This window comes from Colobus angolensis, unplaced genomic scaffold, assembly GCF_000951035.1.
Source record: "Colobus angolensis palliatus isolate OR3802 unplaced genomic scaffold, Cang.pa_1.0 Scaffold253, whole genome shotgun sequence".
Lineage (NCBI taxonomy): Eukaryota > Metazoa > Chordata > Mammalia > Primates > Cercopithecidae > Colobus > Colobus angolensis.
In genome coordinates, this window is record NW_012115744.1 from 933,175 (window position 1) to 944,697 (window position 11,523).

Genomic DNA, 11,523 nt, shown 5'->3' on the forward strand with positions numbered 1-11,523 from the left:
AAGACTCCGTCTCAAAAAAGAAAAAAGAAAAAAATTTGCTGAGTGTGTAGTGCATACCTGTGATCTCAACTACTTGAGAGGCTGAGGTGGGCAGAGAACTTGAGCCCACAAGTTCAAGGCTGCAGTGAGCTATATATGATCCTGTCACTGCTCACCAGCCAGGCAACAGAACCAGACAGTATCTCTTAAAAAAAAAATTATTCGGCCGGGCGCGGTGGCTCAAGCCTGTAATCCCAGCACTTTGGGAGGCCGAGATGGGCAGATCACAAGGTCAGGAGATCGAAACCATCCTGGCTAACACGGTGAAACCCTGTCTCTACTAAAAAATACAAAAAACTAGCCGGGCGAGGTGGCGGGCGCCTGTAGTCCCAGCTACAGGAGAATGGTGTAAACCCGGAGGCGGAGCTTGCAGTGAGCTGAAATCCGGCCACTGCACTCCAGCCTGGGCAACAGAGTGAGACTCCGTCTCAAAAAAAAAAAAAAAATTATTCAACGTTGCTGGATTTAACCCAGTAATATATAGTATAATTGTTCTCAAAGTGTGATCCTTGGACCACCAGCATCAGCATCGCTTGGAAATTGTTGGAAATGCATTCTTACCCCCACCTCAGACCTGCTGAATCTGACACTGAGGGTGGGACCTACAAGCACTCCAGGGAATTCTGGTGCGTACTGAAATTTAAGAACCACTGGTATAGTATATGCTGCAGTGTACAGTCCAGAGGCCACGTATTCCTTATAAAACTGGAGCACTTGGTCAGGTGCGGTAGCTCATCCCTGTAATCCCAGCACTTGGGGAGGCTGAGGTGGGCAGATCACCTGAGGTCAGGAGTTCCAGACTAGCTTGGCTGACATGGTGAAACCCCATCTCTACTAAAACAAAAAGCTGGGTGTGGTGGCGCATGCTTGTAGTCTCAGCTACTCTGGTAGGCTGAGGCAAGAGAATCATTTGAACCCGGGAGGTGGAGATTGCAGTGAGCCAGGATGGTGCCACTGCACTCCAGCCTGGGCAACAGAGCAAGACTCTGTTTCAAAAAAACAAAAAAACTGGAGCACTCATTTAGCCCCTGGAAGCGTTGACTAATCATTACTCAGGGATCTCTACCCAGCAATTGGACTTGGCCAAAGGAAGCTGTATTGCCCAAGTTTACACTCTTTTCCAGGGGGCCTACCTCCAGTGACTGGTGGATGGAGGATATAGTGCCTAGCTCTTTTGCCTTAATTTGAGACAATACTGAAGGCCATTCCAGTTCCAGAGTTTCTTGTGTGATTAGTATTGACTTGATCTAACTGCATTGAAGTTCAACTTCTGCTTAATCCTGCTTTCTCCATTTTCTCATAGTTATGTCCCCAAGAGCATTCCATACTATTGCCTCTTGAAAGCAAATCCCATTTGTTTCCTGGGAAACCTGAACTAAGACAATGACTTTTCTCTGCAAAAATATAGTCAATTTTTGAGTGGGCAAGATATTCACACGTACAAAATTTCAAAAGGTACAAAGGGCATACAGTGAAAAGACTCCTCTGGGCGCAGTGACTCATCCCTGTAATGTCAGCACTTTGGGAGGTTAAGGCAGGAGGATCGCTGGAGCCCAGGAGTTGAAGACCAGTGTGGGTGACATAGTGAGACCCACATCTCTATGAAAAATAAAAAAAATAAGCCAGGCATGGTGGCGTGCACATGTAGTCCCAGCTACTCAGGAGGCTGAGGGAGAAGGATCACTTGAGCCCAGGAGTGTAAGGATGCAGTGAGCTGTGATTGTGCCACTGCATTCCAGCCTGAGTGAGAGCAAGATGCATACACACACACACAAAACTCCTCCCATCCTTGCCCTTAGCCATCAGTTTCACCTGTGCAGAGGTACCCAGTGTTGTTGATACAGTGAAGTGTGTTAGCATTTAGAGAATTCAGCCTTAAAGATTACTATACATAGATTTGCAGGAGCTTTTATCCCTGTGTTCACTTTTAAATTCCATTTCAATGCTGCAGTGCTCTTCAAAATATAAAGACTGTAAGAGACAGAAATTTTCTTTTGGCTACTCTTGTAAAGGATAGCCAAATTCTCCTTTTTATAGTACAGTGATGCATTGCTTACTGATGGGGATATGTCCTGAGAAATGTGTCATTAGGAAATTTCATCATCATGCTCACATTATAGAGTGTACTTACACAAACCTAGATGGTATATATACCCTACTAGACACCTAGCTATATGGCATAGCCTGTTGCTCCTAGGCTACAAATCTATACAGAATGTTACTAGTGCTGAATACTAGTGTAGCATAATGGTATTTGTATACCTAAACATAGAAAAGGAACAGTAAAAATACAGTGTATAAGATACAAGACTGAGCGCGGTGGCTCATGCTTGTAATCCCAACACTTTGGGAAGCTGAGGCAGGTGGATCACCTGAGGTCAGGAGTTCGAGATTAGCCTGGCCAATATGGTGAAACCCCGTCTCTACTAAAAATACAAAAATTAGCTGGGCGTGGTGGCACGTGCCTGTGATCCCAGCTACTGGGGAGGCTGAGACAGGAGAATCGCTTGAAACCAGGAGGCAGAGGTTGCAGTGAGCCAAGATCGTGCCATTGCACTTCAGCCTGGGCAACAAGAGTGAAACTCTGTCTCAGAAAACAAACAGAAACCCCCAAAAAGATACAAAATAGTACACCTGTATAGGGCAGTTACCATAAATGGAGCTTGCAGGACTGGAACTTGCTTTGAATGATTCAGTGAGTGGGTGGTGAATGACTGTGAAGGCCTAGGACTTTATACTGTATACTACTGGAGACTGAACACTGTACATAGGCCCCACTAAATTTATAAAAATATTTTTTCTTCAATAATAAGTTAACCTTAGCTTACTGTAACTTTTTAACTTTATAAACCTTTACATTAAAAATTTTTTGAGTTTTTGTAAAACACTTAGCTTAAAACAAATACCTTGTATGACTGCACAAAAATGTTTTATTTCTTCATATCCATATTCTGTAAGCTTTTTGCTATTTATTTTATTGAGAAGGGATTTTACTCTGCTACCCAGGCTTCTGTGCAATGGCGCAATCTCAGCTCACTGCAACCTTCGCCTCCTGGGCTCAAGTGATTCTCTCACCTCAGCCTCCTGAGTAGCTGAGACTATGGGCACATATCACCAGGCCTGGCAAATTTTTGTATCTTTTGTAGAGATGGGGTTTCTCCATGTTGCCCAGGCTGGTCTCCATCTCCTGGACTTAAGTGATCTTTCCTCCCTCGGACTCCCAGAATGCTGGGATTACAGACCCATGAGCCATGGCACCTGGTCTATTTTTAATTTTAAAAAAATTGTTTTTTCACTTTTAAAAACTTGTATGTTAAAAATGAAGAAACAAACACATATATTAGCCTTGGTCTATACAGGGTGAGGATCATCAATATCACTGTCTTCTACCTCCACATCTTGTCACACTGGAATGTCTTCAAGGGCATTAACACATATGGAGCTGTCATGTCCTGTGATAACAATGCCTTCTTGTGGATACCTCTTGAAGGACCTGTCTCAGACTGTTTTACAGTTCTTTTTTTATGAGTAGAAGGAGTACACTCTAAAATAATGATAAAGGGCCAGGTGCGGTGGCTCACGCCTGTAATCCCAGCATTTGGGAGGCCAAGGTGGTTGGATCACTTGAGGTCAGGAGCTTGAGACCAGCCTGGCCAACATGGTGAAACCCTGCCTCTACTAAAAATACAAAAATTAGCCAGGCGTGGTGACAGATGCCTGTAGTCCCAGCTACTTGGGAGGCTGAGACAGGAGAATCGCTTGAACCTGGGGTGGAGGTTGCAGTGAGCCGAGTTGAGTCACTGCACTCCAGCCTGGGCGACAGAGCAAGAGTCCGTCTAAAGAAATAAAACAGCCGGGTGCAGTGGCTCACGCCTGTAATCCCAGCACTTTGGGAGGCCGAGGCGGGCGGATCACGAGGTCAGGAGATCGAGACCATCCTGTCTAACCTGGTGAAACCCCGTCTCTACTAAAAAATACAAAAAACCAGCCGGGCAAGGTAGCAGGCGCCTGTAGTCCCAGCTACTTGGGAGGCTGAGGCAGGAGAATGGCGTGAATCCAGGAGGCGGAGCTTGCAGTGAGCTGAGATCCGGCCACTGCACCCCAGCCTGGGCGACAGAGTGAGACTCCGTCTCAAAAAAAAAAAAAAAAAAAAAAAACATAAAAATAAATAAATAAAATATTGATAAAAACTACCAGTAACGGCCGGGTGCGGTGGCTTATGCCTGTCATCCCAGCACTTTGGGAGGCCGAGGCTGGCAGATCACCTGAGACCAGGAGTTCGAGACCAGCTGGTCAACATGGTGAAACCCCTTCTCTACTGAAAATACAAAAATTAGCTGGATGTGGTGGCACGCATCTGTAATCCCAGCTACTCAGGAGGCTGAGGCAGGAGAATCACTTGAACCTGGGAGGCTGAGGTTGCAGTGAGCCGAGAGCACACTACTGCACTCTATCCTGGGCCACAGAACAAGACCGTCTCAAAAAAAAAAAAGTACCAGTAACAGTTTTTTATTATCATTAGCAATTATATATTGTACATAATTGCAAATGCTATACTTTTATACAACTGGCAGCCAGTAGGTTTGTTTACACAAGCATTGCCAGAAATGTGGGTAATGCTTGTCACTAAGAAGTTACAATGGCTAGGATAGTTATGATGTCACTAGGCAATAGGAATTTTTCAATTTCATTGTAATCTTATGGGGCCACAAATAAATGCCCTATGTGGCACATCACTGTATTATTATTATTACTATTATTTTGTAAAAATGCCTGGAAAGATTTAGGGCAGATTGCAGTGGCAAGGCAGCTACTCACATGAGCCAGAACCTGCCCAGGTTTTTTTTTTTTTTTTTTGAGATGGAGTCTCGTTCTGTCGCCTAGGCTGGAGTGCAGTGGCCTGATCTCAGCTCACTGCAAGCTCCGCCTCCCGTGTTCATGCCATTCTCCTGGCTCAGCCTCCGGAAAGGCTGAGTAGCTGGGACTACACAGGTGCCCGCCACCACACCCGGCTAATTTTTTTTTTGTATTTTTAGTAGAGATGGGGTTTCACCGTGTTAGCCAGGATGGTCTCGATCTGACCTCGTGGTCTGCCCACCTCAGCCTACCAAAGTGCTGGGATTACAGGCGTGAGCCACTGCGCCTGGTCCAAACCTGCCCAATTCTAAATGAAATCAATCAGGATGCACCCACCCTTCTATACTCAGCTGTGATGCCTGGGACTCTGCAAAACACACTTCTGCTTTGCCTTTGCTTCCCTGCTAGGCTTTGCCAATAGGGGGAACTAGAGGGAGATGGCAAGACTGAAGGCGCCCTCCGGTCTGCTTTCTGTTTCTCTGAGCATCACTTATTCAGGACTTCACTCTGGCAGGAGCAGTTCATTAGGTAGCTGCAGCTGACTCAGTTTTTCCAACACCTAAAAAACCAGCCCAATTGTCCCTAACCCCCTCACCAGCACCAGCCGGCTCCTTCCTCAGAGGTTTCAGTTGCAGCTCCAGAGGTCGCTTTCTGTAGGTTTGTAAGATTTTCCCTTTGATTTTTTTCAAGGTAGCTGCTAGTTGCTACCCCGTGACACTTTAGAGTCCTCTTTTTACCCTTTAGTAGTTAACTATATACCTATATAGTTATATGTATGTGTGTATATATGTGTGTGTGTGTGTGTATATATATGGTTTTTTTTTTTTTTGAGACAGACTCTCACCCTGTTGCCCAGGCTGGAGTGTAATGGCGAGATCTTGGCTGACTGCAACTTCTGCTTCCTGGGTTCAAATGATTCTCCTGCTGCAGCCTCCCAAGTGGCTGGGATTACAGGCACCCACCACCACGCCCAGCTAATTTTTGTATTTGTGGTAGAGACGGGGTTTCACCATGTTGGCCAAGCTTGTCTCGAACTCCTGACCTCAAGTATCAAAACAAAAAAAAAATTGTATTTTCTGGAACCTGAATGAACGTTTACTGATACAGCATATGATTTTGTTTTGTTTTGTTTTTAAACTTTCTCTTATCAAAAACGTTAAGCTCATGTGAAAGTAAAACAGTGCAATGAACCTGGTATCACTCAGCTACAATAATACTTCATGGCCGTTTTTACTTTATTTTATATTCTCATTCATTTTGCCCCACCTTCAACTGGGTATGTTGAAGTAAATTCAAAGTAAATTGGCAACAAATGTTTTTACAAGAAAATTGTTTCTTTAAGAAAACCTTGGGTCACTAGAATTTGTACAGTGTGCATGCTTATCCATTAGCAATGCACAAATGAAAAATGAAACTTTATTTTCTCTTGTAGAAATGTAACTTGTATATGGTTTTTTTCCTTTTTTTTTTTTTTTGAGCCAAAGTCTCACTGTGTCACCTAGGCTGCAGTGCAGTGGCAGGATCTTGGCTCACTGCAACCCCTGCCTCCCGCATTCAAGTGATTCTCTTGCCTCAGCCTCCCAACTAACTGGAACTACAGGCGCCTGCCACCATGCCTGGCTAATTTTTTTGTATTTTTAGTAGAGATGGGGTTTTGCCATGTTGGCCAGGCTGGTCTCAAACTCCTGAGCTCAAGTGATCCACCCGCCTTGGCCTCCCAAAGTGCTGGGACTACAGGTGTGAGCCTGTTTCATCAACTTTATATGTTACACCAGCCTGTTTCATCAACTTTATATGCTACAAAATAGTAAGTCCTCTCAGTTTCACTCCATTCCAGTACAGAATATAATTTTTTTAAATTTTGTTTTGTTTTCTGTTTTTTATTTGAGACAGAGTCTCACTCTGTCGCCCAGGCTGGAGTGCAGTGGCTGGCATTTCAGCTCATTGCAACCTCTGCCTCTCAGGTTCAAGCAATTCTCCTGCCTCAGCCTCTGGAGTAGCTGGGATTACAGGCATGTGCCACCACACCCAGCTAATTTTTGTACTTTTAGGAGAGACAGGGTTTCGCCATATTGGCCAGGCTGTCTCAAACTCCTGACCTCAGGTGATCTGCCAGCCTCGGCCTCCCAAAGTACGGGGATTACAGGCGTGAGCCACCATGCCTGGCCAGAATATACATTTATCCAATTAAAAATGGAAGTTCATTGCTTTGGGAGGCTGAGATGGGAGGATTGCTTGAACCCAGGAGTTCAAGACCAGCCTGGGCAACATAGCGAAACTCCATCTCTACAATACATACAAAAAGTTAGCTGGGTGTGGTGGTGTCTGCCTATAGTCCCAGCTATCCTGGAGGCTGAGGTGGGAAAATCACCTGAGCCTAGGAGGTCGAGGCTGTAGTAAGCCGAAATCGTGCCACGGCACCCCTGCCTGGTGACAGAGTGAGACCTGTCTCAAAAAAAAAAAAAAAAAAAAGTTGCATTACAAGAATTTTTCCATAAGCCAAGGTATTTCAGGGTGATTTGTCATTATTTTTTCAACCTTTCCCTTGTAGGGATCAAGTCTGATGTCTTCCTGTTTGCAAGTATTGCTCTCAACACTTTGCAACTCAATAAGGGCTTCATAAACTGAAGTGTTTTTTTTTTTTAGATGGAGTCTCACTGGAGTGCAGTGGCATGGTACCGGCTCACTGCAACCTCCACCTTTCAGGTTGAAGCAATTCTCCTGCCTCAGCCTCCTGAGTAGCCAGGATTACAGGAGCCTGCCACCGTGCCTGGCTAATTTTTGTATTTTTAGGAGAGACTGGGTTTCACTATGTTGGCCAGGCTGGTCTTGAACTCCTGACCTCAAGTGATCCACCTGCCTTGGCCTCCTGAAGTGCTGGGATTACAAGCCTGAGCCACTGCACCCAGCCTGAAGTTTCTCTCTCTCTCTCTCTCTTTATTATTATGATTTTTTTTAGAGTCGGAGTCTCACTCTGTCACCCAGGTTGGAGTGCAATGGCGCAATCTTGGCTCATTCCAACCTCCACCTCCTGGGTTCAAGCAATTCTCCTGCCTCAGCCTCCCGAGTAGCTGGGATTACAGACACCCAACACCATGCCCAGCTAAGTTTTGTAGTTTTAGTAGAGACGAGGTCTCACCATGTTGGCCAGGCTGGTCTCTTGGCCAGACTGGTCTCAAACTCCTGACCTCGTGATCCACCTGCCCTGGCCTTTCAGAGTGCTGGGATTACAGGCATGAACCACCACACCTGGCTGAAGTCTCTTATCATTCTGTTCATTAAATGGTCAGATGAAAGATTCCCAATTGATTTTAAATAAAATACTATCAGCTGGGTGCAAGTGGATCATCTGAAGTCAGGAGTTTGAGACCAGCCTGTGAAACCTCATCTCTACTAAAAATACAAAAAATTAGCTGGGTGTTATGGTGGACGTCTGTAATCCCAGCTACTCAGGAGACTGAGGCAGGAGAATCGCTTGAACCCAGGAGGCGGAGGTTGCAGTGAGTTGAGATCACACCCTTGCACTCCAGCCTGGGCAACAAGAGTGAAACTCCTTCTCAATCAATCAATAAAATACTACCAAAATTTAGGGGCTTCATTTATCAAAAATTTCAATATAGGATAGATTGATTTTCAAAGGCTTAAACATTTCTAAAAAGGATGATGGGTGAAACCTGCCATGCTGAAGTGCTTTTTGAAAATTTATTTATTGTTATTATTTTTTTGAGACAGGGTCTCTCTCTGTTGCCCAGGCTGGAGTGCGGTGGTGCAATCATAGCTCTCTGCTGCCTTGAAGTCCTGGGCTCACTTGATTCTCCTGCCTAAGCCTCCCAATTAGCTAGGATTACAGATGCCTGCCACCACGCTGGCTAATTAAAAAGAAGTTTCTTTTATATAGATGAAGTCTTGCTATGTTGGCCAGGCTGGTCTCAAGCATTCCTCCCAGTTAAGCCTCCCAAAGTGCTGAGATTGCAGGTGTGAGCTGAAGTGCTTTTTAGATTCAACATCTACTTTATCACAACAATTTTGTAGGTTAGTTACTCAAAACTTGTTAAAATTTGACAACTATACCTTCTATTTTAGTCGGTAGAATAAAACAGCTTCCTAGGACGTTATCATGAATTATATGTACACTACATCCAATTCCAAGTACATTTATCCTCCATTGATTTCCTAATTCATTAAATACATTTTTGTATTACAATGCTTTGCTCCACCCAACTTTGTATTATCACAAATACAATTTTAATTGTTGAACTTTAAAAAAAATTTTTTTTTAAGTTCCTGGGTACATGTGCAGGATGTGCAGGTTTGTTACATAGATAAATATGTGCCATGATGGTTTGCTGCACAAATCAACCCATCACCTAGGTATTAAGCCCAGCATACATTAGATCTTTTGCCTAACGCTTTCTGTCCTGCAATGCTTCCCCGACAGGTCCCAGAATTGTTGAACTTTTAAACTAATTTCATAGTAACATTAAAATATCAGATTGTTTTACTTCAACACTGATTAAAATAATTGAGTGAAAAATTTGAAACTTACCAGAATTAATGAAGTCAGTTTTTCTATTTGAATCTGAAGATGTTACTAATAAAACTGGCATCACATAACTGGAAGTTCTGGGTAGTAACATATGTCTAGTCTAGTCTACATATTAACAGCCATGGCTTCACTTTTTGTATGGGCAAAAGAAAACTCTGAATTGAAGATGAGAAGATGAGTGAAATTAATTAAAAACAGTCAATTTATTTAAGTAAAATGTCTTGCTTCACAGAGCGATTTGTAAGTGCACCTTCTGTATTAATTGTATTAAATCACTGTCTCTGGGTTTTTTTTTTTTTTTTTTTTGAGACAGAGTTTTGCTGTGTCACCCAGGCTGGAGTGCAGTGGCACGATCTTGGCTCACTGCAACCTCTGCCTCCTGGGTTCAAGTGATTCTCCTGCCTCAGCCTCCCAAATAGCTGGGATTACAGGCACCCACCATCACGCCTGGGTAATTTTATTTATTTATTTATTTATTTTTTTTGAGGCGGAGTCTCGCTCTGTCGCCCGGACTGGAGTGCAGTGGCCAGATCTCAGCTCACTGCAAGCTCCGCCTCCTGGGTTTACGCCATTCTCCTGCCTCAGCCTCCCGAGTAGCTGGGACTACAGGCGCCTGCCACCTCGCCCGGCTAGTTTTTGTATTTTTAGTAGAGACGGGGTTTCACCGTGTTAGCCAGGATGGTCTCGATCTCCTGACCTCGTGATCCGCCCGTCTCGGCCTCCCAAAGTGCTGGGATTACAGGCTTGAGCCACCGCGCCCGGCCACGCCTGGGTAATTTTTGTATTTTTAGTAGAGATGGGATTTCACCATGTTGGCCAGGCTACTCCTGACTTCAAGTGATCCACCCGCCTCAGCCTCCCAAACTGCTGGGAATACAGGCGTGAGTCACTGTGCCCAGCCTCTGGGTAATGTTTGTTTAAGATAATTGCTAAGTTTTGAAGTAGATGCAGATATTTCTACAGAAAATTTATGTCTACTGGTTTTCCTGTGATTATTGATCTTTTTATTTTTTGCAACAGAACCTTGCCTTGTCGCCTAGGTTAGATTGCAGTGCTGTGATCTTGGCTCACTGCAACCTCTGCCTCCCGGGCTCAAGTGATTCTCCTGCCTCAGCCTCCTGAGTAGCCGGGATTACAGGAGCCTCCCACCATGCCTGGCTAATTTTTGTATTTTTAGGAGAGACTGGGTTTCACTATGTTGGCCAGGCTAGTCTTGAACTCCTGACCTCAAGTGATCCACCAGCCTTGGCTTCCCAAAGAGCTGGGATTACAGGTGTAAGCCACCACGCCCAGCCTGGTTATCTTAATATGGTACTGATAGTAAATGTCAGGTTTTTGTGTAGGTTTTACACAGAAATGGAAATTCAGTATTCACTTAGGTTTTTTTTTAAGACACCTTTTAAAAAGCTCATTATTGAAGAAAGGGCTTATTGCAAAATAAAAAAAATTATCAAATAACAAATAGTTATAGACTTCTACCATACAATAAGTAAAATAGTTGTAGCAAGAATGTTTACAGTTCTCTCTGTACATGGTTCATACATCACTAGCCTATCATTTATTACTGATCCCAGATAGCAGCCTGAAAGACTTCTCCAACCATCACAACTACAGAAGGAGTTAGCTCTTCCCAGTCACTCCAAGTGCACTGTTTTGTCGGCAAGTGCTGTCCACGCTGACTTGAGAGGAAAATGTTTATACTGAGTTTGGGAGGGTCAAGCACAGGGATGTCATTGCTGGTCTTTTTTCAAATTTAACCAGGTGTTCAAGCGAGAACTCTGTTCACTGAGCACAATATAGACCATAACGAGCTAGGAATACAAAGTAGACGTCTAGTAAGCTAATCCTTGCTTATTCTAGTAAAAGTAAAAATCATATTACCTTGTAAAGACTGAAAGATCTAGGACAAATGCTAAACTGATGGCATACTGAGACAACAGACAAAATGTGACTATCCAAGGCGAATGCTTCTCATGGTAATGAAGAGGATGGATAGAGACAGAGTTAGGATCAAGATTTCTCAATCTTCATTTTATGTTATTTCAATTATTATTTATTTATTTATTTTTATTTATTTATTT